We start from the raw sequence: 20,791 nt of genomic DNA, 5'->3' as shown, positions 1-20,791 counted from the left end.
ACTGATAAGAACATGGAAGAGAGCCCCCAATATTTAAAGGTACACATCAGCTATGCATGAAATATTTTTGCCACACATCCAAATTTGGGTAAGCATGATGAACTTTTCGAACAAAAGGAGCCACAGACTTACTATGGTAGATAATATTATGATAAAGTCCCCCTTTTCTCCCCTGATTTGCAGATACTAAGTTTAAACTATATATTCCTGCAAAATAAAAATGTATTATTCCAATTATCAGTTTGTAAGTGGCGTGATTGTTTTCAAAGGCCTTAGGTATGTAGACATGTTTGTCTACCTTTTTATGTTGAATTGTTTTCTTTATGCATGTTTACCTCCAATGTACAGACATATTTCAAAATAAAATTCAGAAATCTGGATGGACATAATGCTAGTCATAGTGACTAAAATATTCTTCCTCTGTCGGTAAAATAATCCACCTAAATAGACTTGTTTTCATAGGAAGCAAGTACATTTAGAATTGTCCTGGAATATGTTAAATATATGTGACTGTGCAAGGTTCTTTAGATTAGAAAATGTATGGGGCTCAGTGTACTTGAATTCCTCAACTGCTTTACAAAAGATCCACTCATAAATTTTGTTATAAAAATTTAAAACACTGATTATAAGCCCAAATGGCCCAACTTCAAAACTGTTCATTATAGAACTTTCTGATTTACCCTTGCAGTTAGACAAAATTAAATTCTATGATTTTATGAAAGAGGTTTGATTTGGCCCAAATTATGAAACAAAATTATATTCTGCTGTTATGTTATTGGTTACTTACCATATATTAACTTAAAGCAAGATATTGAGGTTAAATCACATTTTTAATTTTCTTCATTGAGCTAGAAGCAGTAAACATCTTTGACATGAATCATTTTAGTGCCCATTTAAAAATCTGCAGTAAAGACCAGTCTGCTGTCAGAGTCGAAAGAGTTTAGTCAGTCTTGATCTTTTTCTTTCCCTACTCTGGCTTAGAGTCAGTCCTTTCCCTCATTATTTCCTATCAAACGTGCATTGTCTTCAGCACAGACATCCTCTTCAAGGTGGTTTGCATGTGTAATTAATTCACTTTATTTGGGGATAGAGGCCATAACTCCCACCAGTTTTACAGAAACCTGCGACAGTCTACTACGTGCATGATCGGTTGCTTTAGGAATGTCCAACTCTTAGGGACCTATTGATTGCAGCCTGCCGAGCTCTTCTATTCACGGGATTCCCCATGCAAAAGTATTGAGTGGTTGCCGCTTCCTCCTCCAGGGGATCTTCCTGACCCAGGGATTAAACCCATGTCTCTTACATCTCCTACACTGGCAGGCAGATTCTTTACCCACTGAGCCACCAGGGAAGCCCCAGCATCTACTATAGGGACCAATATACTTAAAGAACTCAAGCTACAAAGTTTGCAGGGAGATTAAAAATAAGTAATGGGAGGAGGTGGACATAATTTCTATTTTCATCAGCCTTTAGGCATACAGGCTGTTTTGATACAGAAAAGATTAGAAGCACCAATGCAAGCTTGAGCTCACAACATTAAGCACAGCATTCTGCTCAGATTATTAAACAAGGGACTATATCAGGTAACCCCAACTGCCCCTGCCCCATTTATTGATATATCTTAAAAACTGAGTTCTATGTTAAATTCAAAGACTTGTGTTGCAGTGATTATATATAAGCTTAATATCTGAGGGATAATGGAGGTCAGAGAGGCAGCCTTTTATGAAATTATTTCCTGATTGAAAAAAGAAAAAAGACCAATGGAGAAGAATGGGGAAGTTTCTTACTATAATAACTTGAAATTCCACCTCAAATCTTTCCTATTTATTCAAATATAATATACAATGAGAGAAAGTGAAAGTTGTCCTGTCTGACTCTTTGTGACCCCATGGACTATACAGTCTATGGAATTCTCTAGGCCAGAAAACTGAAGTGGGTAGCCTTTCCTTTCTCCAGGGGATCTTCCCAACCCTGGGATGGAATTCAGGTCTCCCTCATTGCAAGCGGATTCTTTACCAACTGAGCTATCAGGGAAGCCCAATATACATGCCTAATAAGATTAAACTGTCTGGCCCACTTGAAGCAACAATTATTTGTTTTTCAAAAAAGCAGTTTTTTAGATCAGTTTTCTAGTTCTTACTTACTTGTTTTCCCCTATTGGCCTATGAGTTTATAGGATATTGGAATGGTATCCTTTTTGTGTTTGATGCTTCAGTTTAGTACAAATCATAAAAATGAGATGGCAGTTGAAAAATATTTGCTGGATGCTGAATGAATAAATGCCTACACTTATCATAGTATGATAGGCTTCCCCCGTAGCTCAGTTGATAAAGAATCTGCCTGCAATGCAGGAGACCTGGGTTCAATTCCTGGGTTGGGAAGATCTCCTGGAGAAGGAGATGGCAACCCACTCCAGTATTCTTGCTTGGAGAAAGCCATGGACAGAGGAGTCTGGCAGACTTTCTAGTCCATAAGGTCACAAAAGTCAGATACAACTTATCTACTAAACCACCATATCATAGTATGATATTTGTGTATGTGTAGGTATATAAGTGTAGAAAGTGATATTTTACACAAATAAAATAAAATATTCTTCCGTTAGTTTTTGAATTTCATTTTTAACTATTAATATTGATAAAATGTTGAAGATGATTTCTACCATTAAACATTAAGAGGCCATGAATCAAATATAGTTGCTGACATTCTGTTAGTTACCAAGACTATATGATTCTGGTAATGTTTTATGTAGTAACAACAGAGATTAAAGGAAAAAAGAGAGAGGACATAAAAAGGGAAAGTTTAGAAAGACATATTATAATTTATCACAATATGATTACTGGTGGTTCATTTCTCCCTGCCCTTGCTATCACCACCACCACCAAAAGGAGAAAAAAAAAAAAAAAAGATTTTGACATCTCGAAGACATCTAGGAGATATCCTCATTCCTGCAGCAAATATTTATAATTTCTTCTGTTGAAACCTATTTGAAGATTATAAATTTCAATACAAAAGACATGTTAATCTTTCTGTAAGTGGTGTTTCATAAACAGATTTCATTTGTGGAATTTATACAACACTGGTCAAATCCACTTCACTGAATTTTACCAGCATTAGTAAAGCATCAGAGATCTGCAGATACTCTATCAGATATTCAGGTATATTTTAATTTCCCTCATTTTTATGAACATTGTTAGACTTGTCTGTTTTTAAACTCAAGATGAACAAACTTCCAGAACCATAATTTCTTATTGAATGCCTGCCTGGCAACCTCACGGGAACCCCTTTCAGAAGCAGTAGGTTTAACACAGCACTGGACCACTAGTCAGAGAACCTGGGTCCCAGCCTTAACTCTACTGTTGGTTAGTTAGTTGGTGACTCTCAATAAGTCATCTTCACGGTCTCAGTTTTCTTATATGTATTATGAAGAAAATATTGAATGGAGACAGATGCACCTGGATTCAAATTCTAGGCCTGTCACTTACCACTGTGTAACCTTGAACAGGCTATGTATTTCTTGATTGCATGTATCTCCCCATTAGTTGGGAAGTATGTACAATATGGGGTTATTTTAAGAATTAAACGAGGAAACATAAATAAGGATTTAGCATGTGACCTGACACATAGTCAGTCTTGCAATTATTGTTCATAAAGGATTATTTAATGACAGTTCTGAATAATTAAGATTTTGGTTTTTTGAGTTGTAGTTATCTCATCATTTCGTTTTCCTCATAAGCTCAAAAAGGTAAAGAAGTAAATATTATCCCTCCCTTGTAGTAAACGGTAATATATCCTTTGCTTCTACACCTTAACTGGAAAATGGAATTCGGTCAGGGGACTGTAAGGAGAACACTGAGTGAAGGGAAACCACGTTATAAAACAAATGACAGGCTGTCTGATCTGGAGATAATTAGCTTGAGGAGTCTTGGTTCAAAGTGAATGTGAGGTTATCATCTAATATTTACCACACGTTGTTTCAGGGATATTTTGGGACTTATTTCCATAATGCTCAGGGGTAGGTTGTGACAAGGTGAGTGGAAGTTACATGAGAACAGAATTTGGTCCCTATACACAAGATAATCTTTAATGTCAGAGCTCACTCAAAAATGGAATGAACTGGGGTTCCCTGGTGTCTCAGTGGTAAAGAATACACTTGCCAATGCAGGACATAGGGGTTTGATCCCTGATCTGGTGCTGTGGCGCAAATAAGGCTATGCGCCACAAATACTGAGGCCGTGCTCTAGAGTCCGGGGGCCCCAACTGCTGAGTCCACATGCTGCCTCAACTGAAGCCTGCTTGGCCCAGAGTGCATGCTCTGCAGCAAGAAAAACCGCCACACAAGTTCACACACACAACCAGAGACAGGTCCCTGCTTGCCGCAAGTAGAGAAAAATCTCACGGAGCAATGAAGACCCAGAACAGCACAAAATAAAAAATAAATAATATAATAAAATTTTTAAAAAAGTAAATGGACTATCTCAGAAGCATCACATTACTCAGGTGCATGCTGTATTAAATAGTTCAGTGGTGAGAGATTTCAGAACTGACTCAAGCCTCACTAAAAAATTTACCTTTGGAGAAATTTTCTCTATATTTAACCCCAAATTTGTCCTTTGCTTCAAATTGTTCAATTTATTTTCTAAATTAATCACTTGACTGTTCTTTGTGCCACCATTAATAATGTTCCAACTCCCGAATCTATGTCACTTCTTAGTTTCAGCGGAGAAGGCAATGGCACTCCACTCCAGTACTCTTGCCTGGAAAATCCCATGGGCAGAGTAACCTGGTAGATTGCAGTCCACAGGGTCGGTAAGAGTCAGATAGGATTGGGCGACTTCACTTTCACTTCTCACTTTCATACATTGGAGAGGGAAATGGCAACCCACTCCAGTGTTCTTCCCTGAAGAATCCCAGGGCTGGGGGAGCCTGGTGGGCTGCCGTCTATGGGGTCACACAGAGTCAGACCTGACTGAAGTGACTTAGCAGCAGCAGCAGCAGCAGTTTTCAGTGGGTACTGAATAAATATTGTAATCATGACCCTATCTGAGTCTTTAACACTTTGACAAAATTGGGATTTTTTTTCCATGGAATTTTCTCTTCCTTTGGTTTCCACAAATCCATTTGTGAAGTTCAGATTTCAAACATCTCACTCAATCAGTTTTTGGCCATTAGTAGGATATTTTGTGGGATTTTATTTTCCCCCAACCCTGAAATAGGGGAGGAAATAGTGCTTAACTCTTCTTTTCTCCTTAGGCTAACTCAACCCATTTAAACTACAGTACATAGAGAGAATGAAAGTGGCCACAGGACTGGAAAAGGTGTTTTCATTCCAATCCCAAAGAAAGGCAATGCCAAAGAATGCTCAAACTACCACACAATTGTACTCATCTCACACCCTAGTAAAGTGCTTAAAATTCTCCAAGCAAGGCTTCAGCAATATATGAACCATGAACTTCCAGATGTTCAAGTTGGTTTTAGAAAAGGCATAGGAACCAGAGATCAAATTGCCAACATCCACTGGATCATCAAAAAAGCAAGAGAGTTCCAGAAAAACATCTATTTCTGTTTTATTGACTAGCCAAAGCCTTTGACTGTGTGGATCACAATAAACTTGGAAAATTCTGAAAGAGATGGGAATCCCAGACCACCTGACCTGCCTCTTGAGAAACCTGTATGCAGATCAGGAAACAACAGTTAGAACTGGACGTGGAGCAACAGACTGGTTCCAAATAGGAAAAGGAGTACGTCAAGGTTGTATATTGTCACCTTGCTTATTTAACTTATACTCAGAGTACATCATGAGAAATGCTGGGCTGGAGGAAGCACAAGCTGGAATCAAGATTGCCAGGAGAAGTATCAATAACCTCAGCTATGCAGATGACACCACGCTTATGGCAGAAAGTGAAGAGGAACTAAAGAGCCTCTTGATGAAAGTGAAAGAGGAGAGTGAAAAAGTTGGCTTAAAGCTCAACATTCAGAAAACTAAGATCATGGCATCTGGTCCCATCACTTCATGGGAAATAGATGGAGACACAGTGGAAACAGTAGCTGACTTTATTTTTCTGGGCTCCAAAATCACTGCAGATGGTGATTGCAGCCATGATATTAAAAGACACTTACTCCTTGGAAAGAAAGTTATGACCAACCTAGACAGCATATTAAAAAGCAGAGACATTACTTTGTCAACAAAGGTCCATCTAGTCAAGGCTATGGTCTTTCCAGTGGCCATGTATGGATGTGATAGTTGGACTATAAAGAAAGCCGAGTGCCAAAGAACTGATGTTTTTGAACTGTGGTGTTGGAGAAGACTCTTGAGAGTCCCTTGGACTGCAAGGAGATCCAACCAGTCAATCCTAAAGGAAATCAGTTCTAAATATTCATTGTCGGGACTGATGTTGAAACTGAAACTCCAATACTTTGGCCACCTGATGCAAAGAACTGACTCATTTAAAAAGACCCTGATCCTGGGAAACATTGAAGGTGGGAGGAGAAAGGGATGACAGAGGATGAGATGGTTGCATGGCATCACTGATTTGATGGACATGAATTTGAATAAGCTCTGGGAATTGGTGATGAACAGGGAAGCCTGGCATGCTTCAGTCCATGGGGTAGCAAAAAGTTGGACATGACTGAGCGACTGAACTGAACTGACTGAATCATCTCTTTATCTATTTGTGAGCTTTAGCTTTCCTTTTTTTTCAAGTAAAATTCATCAATCTCACTAAAACCATGTGATTTATAATAGTAAGCAGTTGATTAATAGTTTGCAGAGTTTCCTGAACATAGAAAATACTTAATAATGTTAAGATGTAAATGTATCATTACTGATACATGTTATTTTACTGTTATGTTTTGAAGTTGGGATACAGCTTCTGGCCAACAGGTTGTACCACAGAACTCCGAATTTCTCCCAATCTAATATCCTATGGGTCTATGATTTATTTTAAATTAAGTGTTTAGAAAATCTAAGATTAATCTCTTTCTCCTTCAGTTTATACAACAACAACATATTAAGACAACAAGGATAATTCTCAACTGGCTAGACTCAAATTCCTGGAATTAATATTGTAATCTTAACTCCAAGATTACAATGTCACATTGACATTTCAAAAAATACATCTTTTAGCTCACTGACACTTCAATAGAATTCTTTATTCATGAAGTTTCCTCATTTATTTTGTGCTCAGTATACAGCATATTTTATACTAATTAAACATTAAATCACATTTTATTCCCCAGTCAGGCCCCAATCAAGATCTTATTTTATGTTTGAACAATTTCAGGTCACAAAAGTCTCACCTTACCTTATGGAGAAAGAAGTCTGGAAAAAAAAAAATCTTTTTTTTTTTTTTTAAATCTAAATGAGTCCTTAAATATCTATGCCACCATGGTGCTCTGTGTTTTTACTTTCCTCTTTCCCTCTCCCTCTCTGCTGACATTAGCATAAAAATGTGCTACCCTAACTAAGCAGTCTGTTAACTGATAAGCTATCAAAAAATCATCTGTTATTTTTATAGCTTAAAGGCAGATGCCATTTCAAGAACTAGAGTTGAATGAGTAGGATTTGTTAGTGCTTTTTAGATTCATCATTGTAAACTTGAGGTATTTTAAAATGGAATGATTGGAGCCTTGACATATTGTCCCATGAGCAATCAAGCTTTAAAATTTTGCTAGCCTTAAATTTTTGCCTGCATAAAATAAGTTCATATCCCATTGCATCATAAAGAATTTTGGTTGTCATCTAATGTTTGCATCGAAAATCTTCCTGCCTTAAATTCAGACCAATGTAATTATCCTGGAGACTCAGACCAGAACATCCCCTTCTATTCCAGCAGAGGCCCCCTTTGCCATAAGATGCTTCTCAAGGGTCTCTGAAGCAGCAAACATGTGCTTGCTAACCAATTATTTTCTCAGGTTGCATTTCTGAATTGCTTTGGGCACGATAAGGTGGCATTCAGATTAGAAGGTGGGTCAACTCCAGGTCCCAAAGTCTTAAGATACCTGGGATTGTTTGGAAATTTTGGATTAGAAATCAATTTGAATAAAATAATTATTAAAAAAAAGGGAGGGGGTTTGCATGCCAACATTTTTCACTGTTGTGAACTGCTTTGTTATCATAGGAGCAAGGCATCGATTTAAAGAATATTCATTCACAGAAAAAAATCACCCATTTACAGAAAAGTGAAAGGAAACTATAAGTGGTAGAAAGGAAGATAAGCTACTTAACAATATAAGATGCATATATTATTATGCTCCAATATATTTTATATTGTGTAATTGCCCAATAGTGGCTTGACAGATTGAAATTTGAATATGGTTTAATTCTTTGGTAAACTATTTGAAATATATAATCTCACCAATTCTTAAATTCTAGCTATTGTTGTCATAATCAATATGCAATTTTTCATAAAAATCACCAATATCTTATAGTTGATTTGTATACATTGATATACAAATGTATGTATATATGTATGTGTGTGCATATAATGGTTAGATGATTTTTTAAGTAAATAATTATTTCTCATTACTCAAATATTAAATAAATAAATGGTTGTTGTAAAACCTCAGACAACATGGAAACATACTGAGTAAAATGCTGTTCTCTCCCTCTCCATATTTATCCTAAAATCAAATGCTATCAATACATTAAATCCTTTGAAATCTTTTATCATGCAGTCATTGTGTCTATCAATTTATCATCTGTCTACTTATCCCTGTACTCTTTTGGACATTATAAATTTTTATTTCCTTTAATTTGGTTTTTAGGCAGGCATCATCTCATACACACATGAGACTAAGGAGTTAGACTGTTGGGATTAAGAATGTTTAACCTTCCACAGTCACTGGACAGCTCTGTGCTTTCGTTTTCTCATATTTAAAGTATACATAATATAATAATAGTACTTACTTCAAAGAATTTTTGTGAGGACTGTTGTGAGCACATGCCTGTGTGTGTGCATATTCCACAGTTCTGGATATCTCACATATCAATTACATACATGTTTATATGTATAATAAGAAATATTCCTAACACCTAATAATCATTAAATTATTATTATTACTAGTGTTAGTATTAATGTTTTATATTTTAATATCCTCTTTTCACTTAATAAAATGTCTTATGGTCTTTCCAGATTACTCCATAAATCTACTAGGTTCATTTTATTTATTTTTAAAATTCATTTATTTTAATTGAAGGATAATTACTTTATAATATTATGGTGGTTTTTGACATACATAGACATGAATCACCCATGGGTGTACATGTGTTCTCCATCCTGAATCCTCCACCCACTTCCCTCCCTACTCCATCCCTCTGGGTTGTCTCAGAGCACTGGCTTTGACTGCCCTGCTTCATGCATCAAACTTGCACTTGTCATCTGTTTTACATATGATTATATACAGGTTTCAATGCTATTCTCTCAAATCATCCCACCCTCACCTTCTCTCACAGAGGCCAAAAGTCTGTTCTTTACATCTGTGTCTCCTTTGCTGCCTTTCATATAGGATCATTGTTACCTTCTTTCTGAATCCCATATATATACATTAATATACTATATTGGTGTTTCTCTTTCTGACTTACTTCACTGTAAGTATAATAGGCTCTAGTTTCATCCACTCCATTAGAACTGACTCAAATGTGTTCTTTTTTTTATAGCTGAGCATTATTCCATTGTGCATATGTACTACAACTTCCTTATCCATTCCTCTGCTGATGGACATTTAGGTTGCTTCCATGTCTTAGCTATTGTAAACAGTGTTGCAGTGAACACTGGGGTGCATGTGTCTCTTTCAATTCTGGTTTCCTCGTTTATGCCCAGCAGTGGGATTACTGGGTCATACTGCAGTTCTATTGCCAGTTTTTTAAGGAATCTCCACACTCTTCTCCATTGTAGCTGTACCTGTTTGCATTACCACCAACAGTGCAAGAGAGTTCCCTTTTCTCCACACCCTCTCCAGCAATTATTATTTCTAGACGTTTTGATGGCATTCTGGCCAGTGTGAGACGATACCTCATTGTGGTTTTGATTTGCATTTCTCTAATAAAGAGTGACGTTGAGTATCTTTTCATGTGTTTATTAGCCATCTGTATGTCTTCTTTGGAGAAATATCTGTTTAGATCTTTGGCCCACTTTTTGATGGGGTTGTTCAATATTGAGCTGTATGAGCTGCTTGTGTATTTTGGAGATTAATTCTTTGTCAGTTGTTTCATTTGCTATTATTTTCTCCCATTCTGAAGGCTGCCTTTCACCTTGCTTATAGTTTCCTTCGTTGTACAAAACCTTTTAAGTTTAATTAGGTCCCATTTGTTTATTTGTTTTTATTTCCATTACTCTGAGAGGTGGGTCATACAGGATCTTGCTGTGATTTTATGTCAGTATTCTGCCTATGTTTCCTCTAAGAGTTTTATAGTTTCTGGTCTTACATTTAGATCTTTAATCCATTTTAAGTTTTGTGTGTGTCCTCCAGTGGTCATGTATGGATGTGAGAGTTGGACTGTGAAGAAAGCTGATCATCGAAGAATTGATGCTTTTGAACTGTGGTGCTGGAGAGTCCCTTGGACTGTAAGGAGATCCAACCAGTCCATTCTAAAGGAGATCAGTCCTGGGTGTTCATTGGAAGGACTGATGCTAAAGCTGAAACTGCAATACTTTGGCCACCTCATGCGACAAGCTGACTCACTGGAAAAGACTCTGATGCTGGGAAAGGTTGGGGGCGGGAGGAGAAGGGGACGACAGAGAATGAGATGGCTGGATGGCATCAGCGACTCGATGGACATGAGTTTGAGTGAACTCCGGGAGTTGGTGATGGACAGGGAGGCCTGGCATGCTGTGATTCATGGGGTCACAAAGAGTTGGACACGACTGAGCGACTGACGTGAACTGAACTGAACTGTGTGTGTATGGTGTTATAAAGTGTTCTAGTTTCATTCTTTTACAGGTGGTTGACCAGTTTTCCCAGCACTACTTGTTAAGGAGATTGTCTTTTCTCCATTGTATATTTTTGCCTCCTTTGTCAAATATAAGGTGTCTGTAGGTGTGTGGATTTATCTACGGGTTTTCTATTTTGTTCTATTGATCTATATTTCTGTCTTTGTCCCAGTACCCTACTGTCTCAAGGACTGTAGTTTTGTATATAGTCTGAAGTCAGAAAGATTGCTTCCTCCAGTTCCACTCTTCTTTCTCAGGACGACTTTGGCTATTCAAAGTTATTTTTGTTTGTTTGTTTCCATACAAATTGTGAAATTATTTGTTCTAGTTCTGTGAAAAATACAATTGGTAACTTGATAGGGATTGCACTGAATCTATAGATTGCCTTGGGTAATATATTCATTTTCACTATATTGATTCTGCCAATCCATAAACATGGTATATTTCTCCATCTTTTTGTGTCATCTTTGATTTTTTTAATCAGTGTTTTAGTATTTTCTATGTATATGTTTTTTGTTTCTTTAGGTAGATTTATTCTTGAGTATTTTATTCCTTTTGTTGTAGTGGTGAATGGAATTGTTTCCTTAATTTCTCTTTCTGTTTTTTCATTGTTAGAGTATAAGAATGCTAGGAATTTCTGTGCATTAATTTTATATCCTATAACTTTACAATATTCATTGATTAATTCTAGTAATTTTCTGGTGGTATCTTTAGGGTTTTTTATGCAGAGGATCATGTCATCTTCAAACAGTGAGAGTTTTACCTCTTTTCCAATCTGGATTCATTTCTTTATCTTCTCTGACTGCTGTGGCTCAGACTTCCAAAACTATGCTGGATAATAGTGGTTGGGTGGGCACCCTTGTCTTGTTCTTGATTTTAGAGGAAATGTTTTCTGTTGTTTTTGCCATTGAGGATAATCTTCACTATGGGTTTATTGTATGTGGCTTTTATTATCTCGAGATATGCTCCTTCTATGCCTGCTTTCTGGAGAGATTTTTATCATAAATTGGTGTTGAATTTTGTCAAAGGCTTTCTCTGCATCTATTGAGATAATCATGTGGTTTTTATCTTTCAATTTGTTAATACGGTGTATCACATTGATTAATTTGTGAATATTAAAGAATCCTTGCATCCCTGGAATAAAATCCACTTGTTCATAATATATATAATCTTTTTAATATGTTGTTGGATCCTGTTTGGTATAATTTTGTTGAGAATTTTTGCATCTATGTTCATCAGCATACTAAATTCATTTTAAATGCTGCATTGTACTGTGGACTTTGGAAGTGATTTGTTTAACTATTTTCTTATGCATGGACCTTAATTTTGTTTCCATTTCTTTTCAAATTAGGATAATATTATAATAAGAATTCCTGTATGTATGCGTATCTGAATTTATGTGGCTGTGCCTATAACATTTTAGAAATATATTTGTTGATCAAATGGTACCACAATTAATATGGTTGAAATGTCCATACTTTCCAAGGAGATATACACATTAAATTCAATCACTGTTAGAATTCCAATACCTTTCACAGAAAGTGAAAAAAAATCCTAAAATTCATATGGAACCACCCACCCACTTTGATGCTAAAGAAATCTTGAGAAAGAAGAAAACAATTGAAAGAATCACACTTCCTGATTTCCAATTATATAACAAAGTTATAGGAATCACAACAGTATGGTACTGGCATAAAACCATACACATAGACCAATGGAACAGAATAGAGAGCCCAGAAACAAACCAATGCATATATGGTGTATTAATTTATAACAAAGGAGCCAATAATATACAATGGGGAAAGGTCATTTTCTTCAATAAACGACGCTGGGAAAACTGGATATCCTTATGCATAAGAATGAAACTGAATCTTTATACCATACACAAAAATCAACTCAAAATGAATTAAAGGTCTAAATGTAAGACCTGAAAATATAAAATTTCTAGAAGGAAGCAGAGAAAAAGCTTTTTGATAATGGCTTTGGTAATGAATTATTTCAATATGATACTGAAAGTTCAGGCAACAAAAGCAAAAATAAATAAGATGGTTATATTAAACTAAAAATTGTCTGTGCAGTAAAGGAAAAATCAACAAACTGAAGAGACAAGCTACAGTTTGGGAAAAATATTTGCCAACCATAGATCTACAAGAAAATCATGATTCAATACCAAAAGTATAGTAATTCAATTTTAAAAAAATGGGCAAAGCAACTGAAGAGATTTCTCCAAAGAAGACATGCAAATGGCCTATAGATATGTGAAAAAGATAGCCAACATCATTAATCATCAGGGAAATGCAAATTAAGACAATGAGATATTACTTATACCTTTTGTTTGCTATTGTTTCTGTTTTAGTCACCAACTCACGTGCAACTCTTTGCAATCCCATGGACTGTAGCCTGCCATTATGAACAAACAAAAAACAGAAAATCAGAACAGAAAATAACAATTGTTGGTAATGATGTGGAGAAATTGGAATCCTTGTACACTGTTGGTAGGAGTATACTATGGTGCAGCCATTATAGAAAACAGTGGGGCAATTCCTCAAAACAGAAAAAAAAAAAAACAAAACAGAGATACCATATGATCCAGCAATCACACTTCTGGGTATGTAAAAGAATTAGAAACAGGTTTTTGAAGTAATATTTGCACTTCTGTGTTCATTACAATCTTATTCACAATGTCCAAGAAGTAGACACGATCTAAATGTCTACCAACTAATAAATAGATGAAGAAAATGTAGTATATAATATAATACAATAAAACTCAGCTTTAAAAAGAAGAAAATCTTGTCACATGATAAAAAAACTTGAGGACATCATGATAAGTGTAGGGATTGGGGGCAGGAGGAGAAGGGGACGACAGAGGATGAGATGGCTGGATGGCATCACTGACTCGATGCACATGAGTTTGGGTGAACTCCAGGAGTTGGTGATACACAGGGAGGCCTGGCGTGCTGCAATTCATGGGGTCGCAAAGAGTTGGACACGACTGAGCGACTGAAATGAACTGAACTGAATTGAACTGAATTGATTAAGACACAAGACAAATACTGCATGACCCCTCCTATATCCTCCTGAAGTTTCCAAAATATTCAATCTTATAGAAGCAGAGAGAAGGATGGTTGTTTCCAGGGGTTGAGGGAAATGTGGAGTTACTGTTCAGTGGGTATGGAGTTTCATTCATGCAACATGAAAATGTTCTGATGCTGCTGTTGCTGCCAAGTCACTTCAGTCGTGTCCGACTCTGTGCAACCCCATAGACGGCAGCCCACCAGGCTTCCCCGTCCCTGGGATTCTCCAGGCAAGAACACTGTAGTGGGTTGCCATTTCCTTCTCCAGTGCATGAAAGTGAATGTTCTAGTGACCTGCAATAGAACAACGTATATATATTTTTAATACTGCATTGTATACTTAAGTTTTAACAGGGTAGATCTCATGTAATGAGTTTTGCAGGGCTTCCCAGGAGGTGCTAGTGATAAAGAACCCACCTGTCAATGCAGGAGATGTAAGAGATGGGGGTTCGATACCTGGGTAGGGAAGATCCCTTGGAGGAGAGCACAGTAACCCACTTCAGTATTCTTGCCTGGAGAATCCCAAGGACAGAGGAGCCTGGCAGGCTATAGTCCATAGGGTTGCAATAAGTTGGGCACAACTGAAGCAACTTAGCCCACATGCATGCATGTAATGAATTTTTTAACTACAATAAAAAGGGAAAAAAATCAAATGTTTATGCTGATTTGCTGCTTTATACTTATCCTGAATAACGTAACAGAGTTGTTTGGTTTCAACGGTTTCTTTACAAGTGTTTGTCAAACTACTGCCTGTGGGCCAAATCCAGACTGATACCTGTTTTTGTAAATATTAATAATTTTTTATTAGAAAGTATATATGCTCAATTATTTATGTATTTTCCTTGGTCACTTTGTACTACAAAGACAGAGATGTATAACTGTTACAGAGACCATCTGACCCACAAATCCTAAACTATTTACTATCTGACCTTTTGCAGAAAGTTTGCCAAGTTTGGCCCTAGATAGTACGGGATTTCTTTATTATAATGGATCTTGCTTAGCCTTATTTAAAGCTAAGCATGTGTGTGTTCAACAAATATTTTTGGGTCATGATGATATTACCACTGCAGCTGATAATAATATTGAAATATAAACTCCATAATTCTTTGAATACATAAAATTAATACAAAGAATTAGCAGAGAATCTCAAAACTGGACTGAAATTCAATCTCATTTATTCCAATGGACAGGGGAAATGAAATACAACAGGGCAAATTCTGATAGTTATTTCTATAATATAAACCACTCCAAAATATAGTGGCTTAAAATATCAACTGCTTATTGATAGCTACAGTGAACAGTGTCAGATTTGTGATCTCTGAAGAAGATTTAACTTCAGGACCAGGGACCAGGCTTGATTACTCAAGAGCTTTTGTATAGCAGAGTTTTATGAAAGTACAAAAAGGGACAGAGAAAGCTTCTGACATAGACATCAGAAGGGGGACGGAGAATAAACCCCTACCCACTCCAGTACTCTTGCCTGGAGAATCCCAGGGATGGCAGAACCTGGTGGGCTGCCATCTATGAGGTCGCACAGAGTCGGACACGACTGAAGTGTCTTAGCAGCAGCAGTCTAAGCACTGGAATTATATATTTTTTAAATTAGTTGTTGCAATAAATCAAAAGAATGTCCCAAGGTTGTAAAGGTCTTCCTAGATCCACTCCCATAAATTACATTTTAAGATAACAGGGTTAGCCAGAAGGATTTCAGGAAGGACAAACTGTCCTCATGCAGGATACACTATTGTTATATAAACCTTAGTACAGAGTTTAAACTGAGTTATTTGTTTTGTAATCATCAGTTCCAGGCTTAAAGAAAAAAAACATTTTATGTGACTAAGACTAAGGAATGTAGAGAAAGAAAAAAATGTTTGTCCTTTCTTCCTCCTTGAGAATCCCAGCCCCTTATCTCCCTTTCAAGAGCCTCAGACCCCTTTCTCCTCCTCGGGAACCCCCAGGCTTCTTATCAACCTGCCTAGGATTTGACTCTCTCATTATTATTTCTTGTGAGTCTATGAGTTGACTTAGGAGATCTTCTTTCTGACCAGGCTTTGTTGGTATCAACTGGGCTTACTCAAACATTTGTACTGAGCTGATGACTTGGCTAGAAGCTGGCTAGTCAGGGATGACCTCAGCTTAATGACTTAGCTCGCACCCAAATGCCTCCCATATTCCTTCAGCAAGGTAACCTGGACATTTTCTCAGGGGATGGGAGGTAGAGGGGTTCATGAGGTACAACCATTTTAGTTCAGCTCAGTCACTCAGTCGTGTCCGACTCTTTGTGACCCCATGGACTGCAGCATGCCAGGCCTCCCTGTCCATTACCAACTCTCTGAGTTTACTCAAACTCATGCCCATTGAGTCAGTGATGCCATCCAACCATCTCATCCTCTGTCATCCCCTGCTCCTCCTGCCCTCAATCTTTCCAAGCATCAGGGTCTTTTCCAATGAGTCAGTTCTTCGCATCAGGTGGCCAAAGTGTTGGAGTTTCAACTTCAGCATCAGTTCCTCCAATGAACATTCAAGACTGATTTCCTTTAGTGTGGACTGGTTGTATCTCCTTGCAATCCAAGGGACTCTCAAGAGTCTTCTCCAACACCACAGTACAAAAGCATCACTTCTTCAGCACTCAGCTTTCTTTATAGTCCAACTCTTACATCCATACATGACTACTGGAAAAACCATATCTTTGACTAGATGGACTTTTGTTGGCAAAGCAATGTCTCTGCTTTTTAATATGCTGTCTAGATCGGTCATAGCTTTTCTTCCAAAGAACAAGTGTCTTTTAATTTCATGGCTGCAATCATCATTTGCAGTGATTTTGGAGTCCAAAAAGTTAAAGTCTCTCAATATTTCCATTGTTTCCCCATCTATTTGCATGAAGTGATAGGACCAAATGCCATGATCTTAGTTTTCTGAATATTGAATTTTAAGCCAACTTTTTCACTTTCCTTTTTCATTTTCATCAAGAAGTTCTTTAGTTCTTCTCTGCTTTTGGGTGGTGTCATCTGCATATCTGAGGTTATTGATATTTCTCCAAGCAATCATGATTCTAGTTTGTGCTTCATCCAGCCCAGTGTTTCTCATGATGTACTCTACATATAAGTTAAATAATCAAGGTGACAATATACAGCCTTGACATACTCCTTTTCCAGTCTGGAACAAGTCTGTTGTTCCACATCTAGTTCTAACTGTTGCTTCCTGACCTGCATACGTATTTCTCAAGAAGTAGGTCAGGTGGTCTGATATTCCCATCTTTTTCAGAATTTTCCACAGTCTGTTGTGATCCACACAGTCAAAGAATTTTGCATAGTCAATAAAACAGAGGTAGATTTTTTGGGGGAACTCTCTTTTTCAGTGATCCAACAGATGTTGGCAATTTGATCTCTGGTTCCCCTGCCTTTTCTAAATCCAGCTTGAACATCTGGAAGTTCACGGTTCATGTACTGTTGAAGCCTGGTTGGAGAATTTTGAGCATTACTTTGCTAGCGTGTGAGATGAGTGCAATTGTGCAGTAGTTTGAACATCTTTTGGCATTGTCTTTCTTTGGGATTGGCCTTTACAGTCCTGTGGCCACTGCTGAGTTTCCAATTTGCTGGCATATTGAGTGCAGCACTTTTACAGCATCATCTTTTAGGATTTGAAATAGCTCAACTGGAATTCCATCACCTCTGCTAGCTTTGTTCATAGTGATGCTTCCTAAGGCCCACTTGACTTCGCATTCCAGGATGTCTGGCTTTAGGTGAATGATCATACCATCATGATTACCTGGGTTGTGAGCATCTTTTTGTATGTTTCTCCTGTGTATTCTTCCACCTTTTAATATTTTCTGCTTCTTTTAGGTCTATACCATTTCTGTCCTTTATTGTGCCCACTGTTGCATGAAATGTTTCCTTGGCATCTCTAATTATCTTGAAGAGATCTCTAGTCTTTCCCATTCTGTTGTTTTCCTCTATTACTTTGCACTGATCACTGAGGAAGGCATGAGACACAAGGGAAATACACTTTTTTAGGCTTTTCTTTCATCAGCTTCTCTAAGGTTCACTGACCTAATAAAGTCCGAAAATCAAGCCTACAGTCTGTGTGATTGGCCACAAGGAGTGAGCATACTGGAATTATGGAAAAGTGGGACTATTAGTAAAATCAATTGCATGGAATAAATTGTGCAAAACCACAAGTATTTTAGCAGTTAGCACTCCCTTTGGCTTCCCAGATGGCTCAATGGTAAAGAATCCACCTGGCAATGCAGAAAATGCATGTTTGATCCCTGGGTTGGGAAGATCCCCTGGAGAAGGGCATGGCAACCCACTCCAGTATTCATGTCTGGGAAATATGGACAGAGAAGCCTGGCAGGCTACAATCCAAGGGGTCAAAAAAAGAATCAGACACAATTTGGCAACTAAACAACAACAATCCCCTTCTTAAGCCCTTAGTATCACATTAAATAATTATTATTAATGTTCTGTATTATATAAGCTAAATGAGGGTACTATTTTTAGATGAAAAATAACTGAGTTTAAGTTGATGGATCATAAATACATTCACTAGGCTTCAATAGACATGTAAAGTGAAAGTGAAGTCACTCAGTCATGTCCGACTCTTTGCGACCCCATGGACTGTAGCCTACCAGGCCTCTCCGTCCATCGGATTTTCCAGTCAAGGGTACTGGAGTGGAGTGCCGTTTCCTTCTCCAGGAGATCTTCCCGACCCAGGGATTGAACCCGCATCTCCCTCACTGTAGGCAGACACTTTACCATCTGAGCCACCAGGGAAGTCTAATAGACATGTAAGCTAATATATTTTAAAAGAGAATTCATAAGCCTCAGAGAAATTATTTTAATTGGAACTAAAAAGGAGAAAATATTTTATTTATGTATACATTTCTTTCTTTCCTTAAAGAACTGGTGATATGCTTATATCATAAAAGATACCATCAATTAATAAATGACTATCTTTCAGGGCTTCCCTGGTGGCTCAGACGGTAAAGTGTCTGACTGTAGTGTGGGAGATCTGGGTTCGATCCCTGGGTTTGGAAGATCCCCTGGAGAAGGAAATGGCAACCCATTCCAGTACTCTTGCCTGGAAAATTCCATGGACTGAGGAGCCTGGTAGGCTACAGTCCATGGGGTCACAAAGAGTCGGACATGACTAAGCGACTTCACTTTCTTTCTTTCTATCTTTTCCAACAAGGCTTGGATACAATGTAAAAGAAATGCATTATGTCAAGGCTATTTTTTGTATTATAGATATTTAAAAGACAAAAATAAAAGGATAAAGACTAAATAACTGTAATATTCATATATTTGCTGATCTGGGTTATAGAAGTGACTCACAGAAGGTAAAACAGAGAACTTGTGCCCACAGGCTTTCATTACTTTACTTCAATACATATTAAATGGGTAGTTGCTTAGTATCTAGCACTAATTGGTGTGAGAGCAGATTGAAATACACACACATGGGATCACAAAGAGTTGGACATGACTGAGGGACTGAACTGAACTGAAATGAGTATGTTGTTGATATTTCTTTTGGATGACCATTGTTTAGTTGTTTCCTTCCTGATTCTAATAGTGTAAACGTAAAATTCAATACAAAGTGCAAAACCTAAAATGCCACTGGTTATGAATTATTTAGATCTCATTCATAGCAGCACCACAACTTTGCTATAGAAAATGTGGATGGTCAGTGTTTTAGTACTGTGTGTGAACTAGTTCAGTGCATACACTTTAGAATTAACCTGCCTATTTTTGAATTCTTATCTGCCACCTAAGTGTGGGAGCTTCTTGGCATTACCAAACCTTGGAAAAGAGCCTACCACACTCTAGAAGTGATCATTGAGCATTGTTTCTAAAAGGAATAGCACTAGAATTTATTGAACATATTCTTTGCGTCAAATACTGTTCCAGGTAGTTAGGATCCAAACAATAGTGACTACTGCCAACTGATTGTGATTGATTTCTATGTGTCAATAAGCAAAATTCTTTATCTAAAAGTTTTGAAGTCATACATGATTCAGAATTAGAACTGTTTAAGATACTAAAACAGCAACACAATGCTTATAGAGTATATAATATAATATCCCAGGCTGGTCTAGGGTAACATCGCATCATCAAATACATTAACTTTTCTGCACTAAAATAGGTGAACTGTTACACTAAGAGAAATAAAATCTTTAGATTCTCATTATTTAAAACCACCATGTAGGTTTTCTACAAATTTAAGAAAGAATAATCAGTTTCCTGAATATTTTGGATATCAGAGTGTGAATAAGAGATTGTGTCCTTGTTTAACCTTTGAGGTTGGTATTATTATTATCACTTCTGGTTCAAGGAAACTGAGGCACAGTGAGGTTAAAGAAATTGTCTAATTTTATCCAGGTAGAAGGAAGCAAATAAAAGCAATCTGACTGAACCAAACCATGTCAATGGTAAATAAGTTAGACTAAGAAGAGCTCAGGAAACTCAGAGTCCAGTTGAAAGAGATAGGCGTGCATTTGATAGGTACAGAGCAGATCGGGACTAGCAGGTGCCAGGGATGTTCAGGATGCTGTGAGGACAAAGGGAGATGCACAAGACCTGCAGGGGTGGTGGCCCACACCCTAGAACAAATAGGACCACCAAGCTAAATACCGAGTCTAAAATTTAACTTAAAATCTATGGCTTCTTATGGTATTAGGTTTGCAGAGTTAGAATCTTGACTTCTGAAAGACACTTTGTTTTAAACAAAACCTGGAATTCCACTGCTGAAGAAAGCAGGCCAGAAAACCCGAGGCATTTGAGGGCAGCCAAG

Source organism: Moschus berezovskii, chromosome 2 (assembly GCF_049115385.1).
Source record: "Moschus berezovskii isolate FMDL1 chromosome 2, NW_MosBer_1.0, whole genome shotgun sequence".
Classification (NCBI taxonomy): domain Eukaryota; kingdom Metazoa; phylum Chordata; class Mammalia; order Artiodactyla; family Moschidae; genus Moschus; species Moschus berezovskii.
This window is presented reverse-complemented; position numbering follows the sequence as displayed.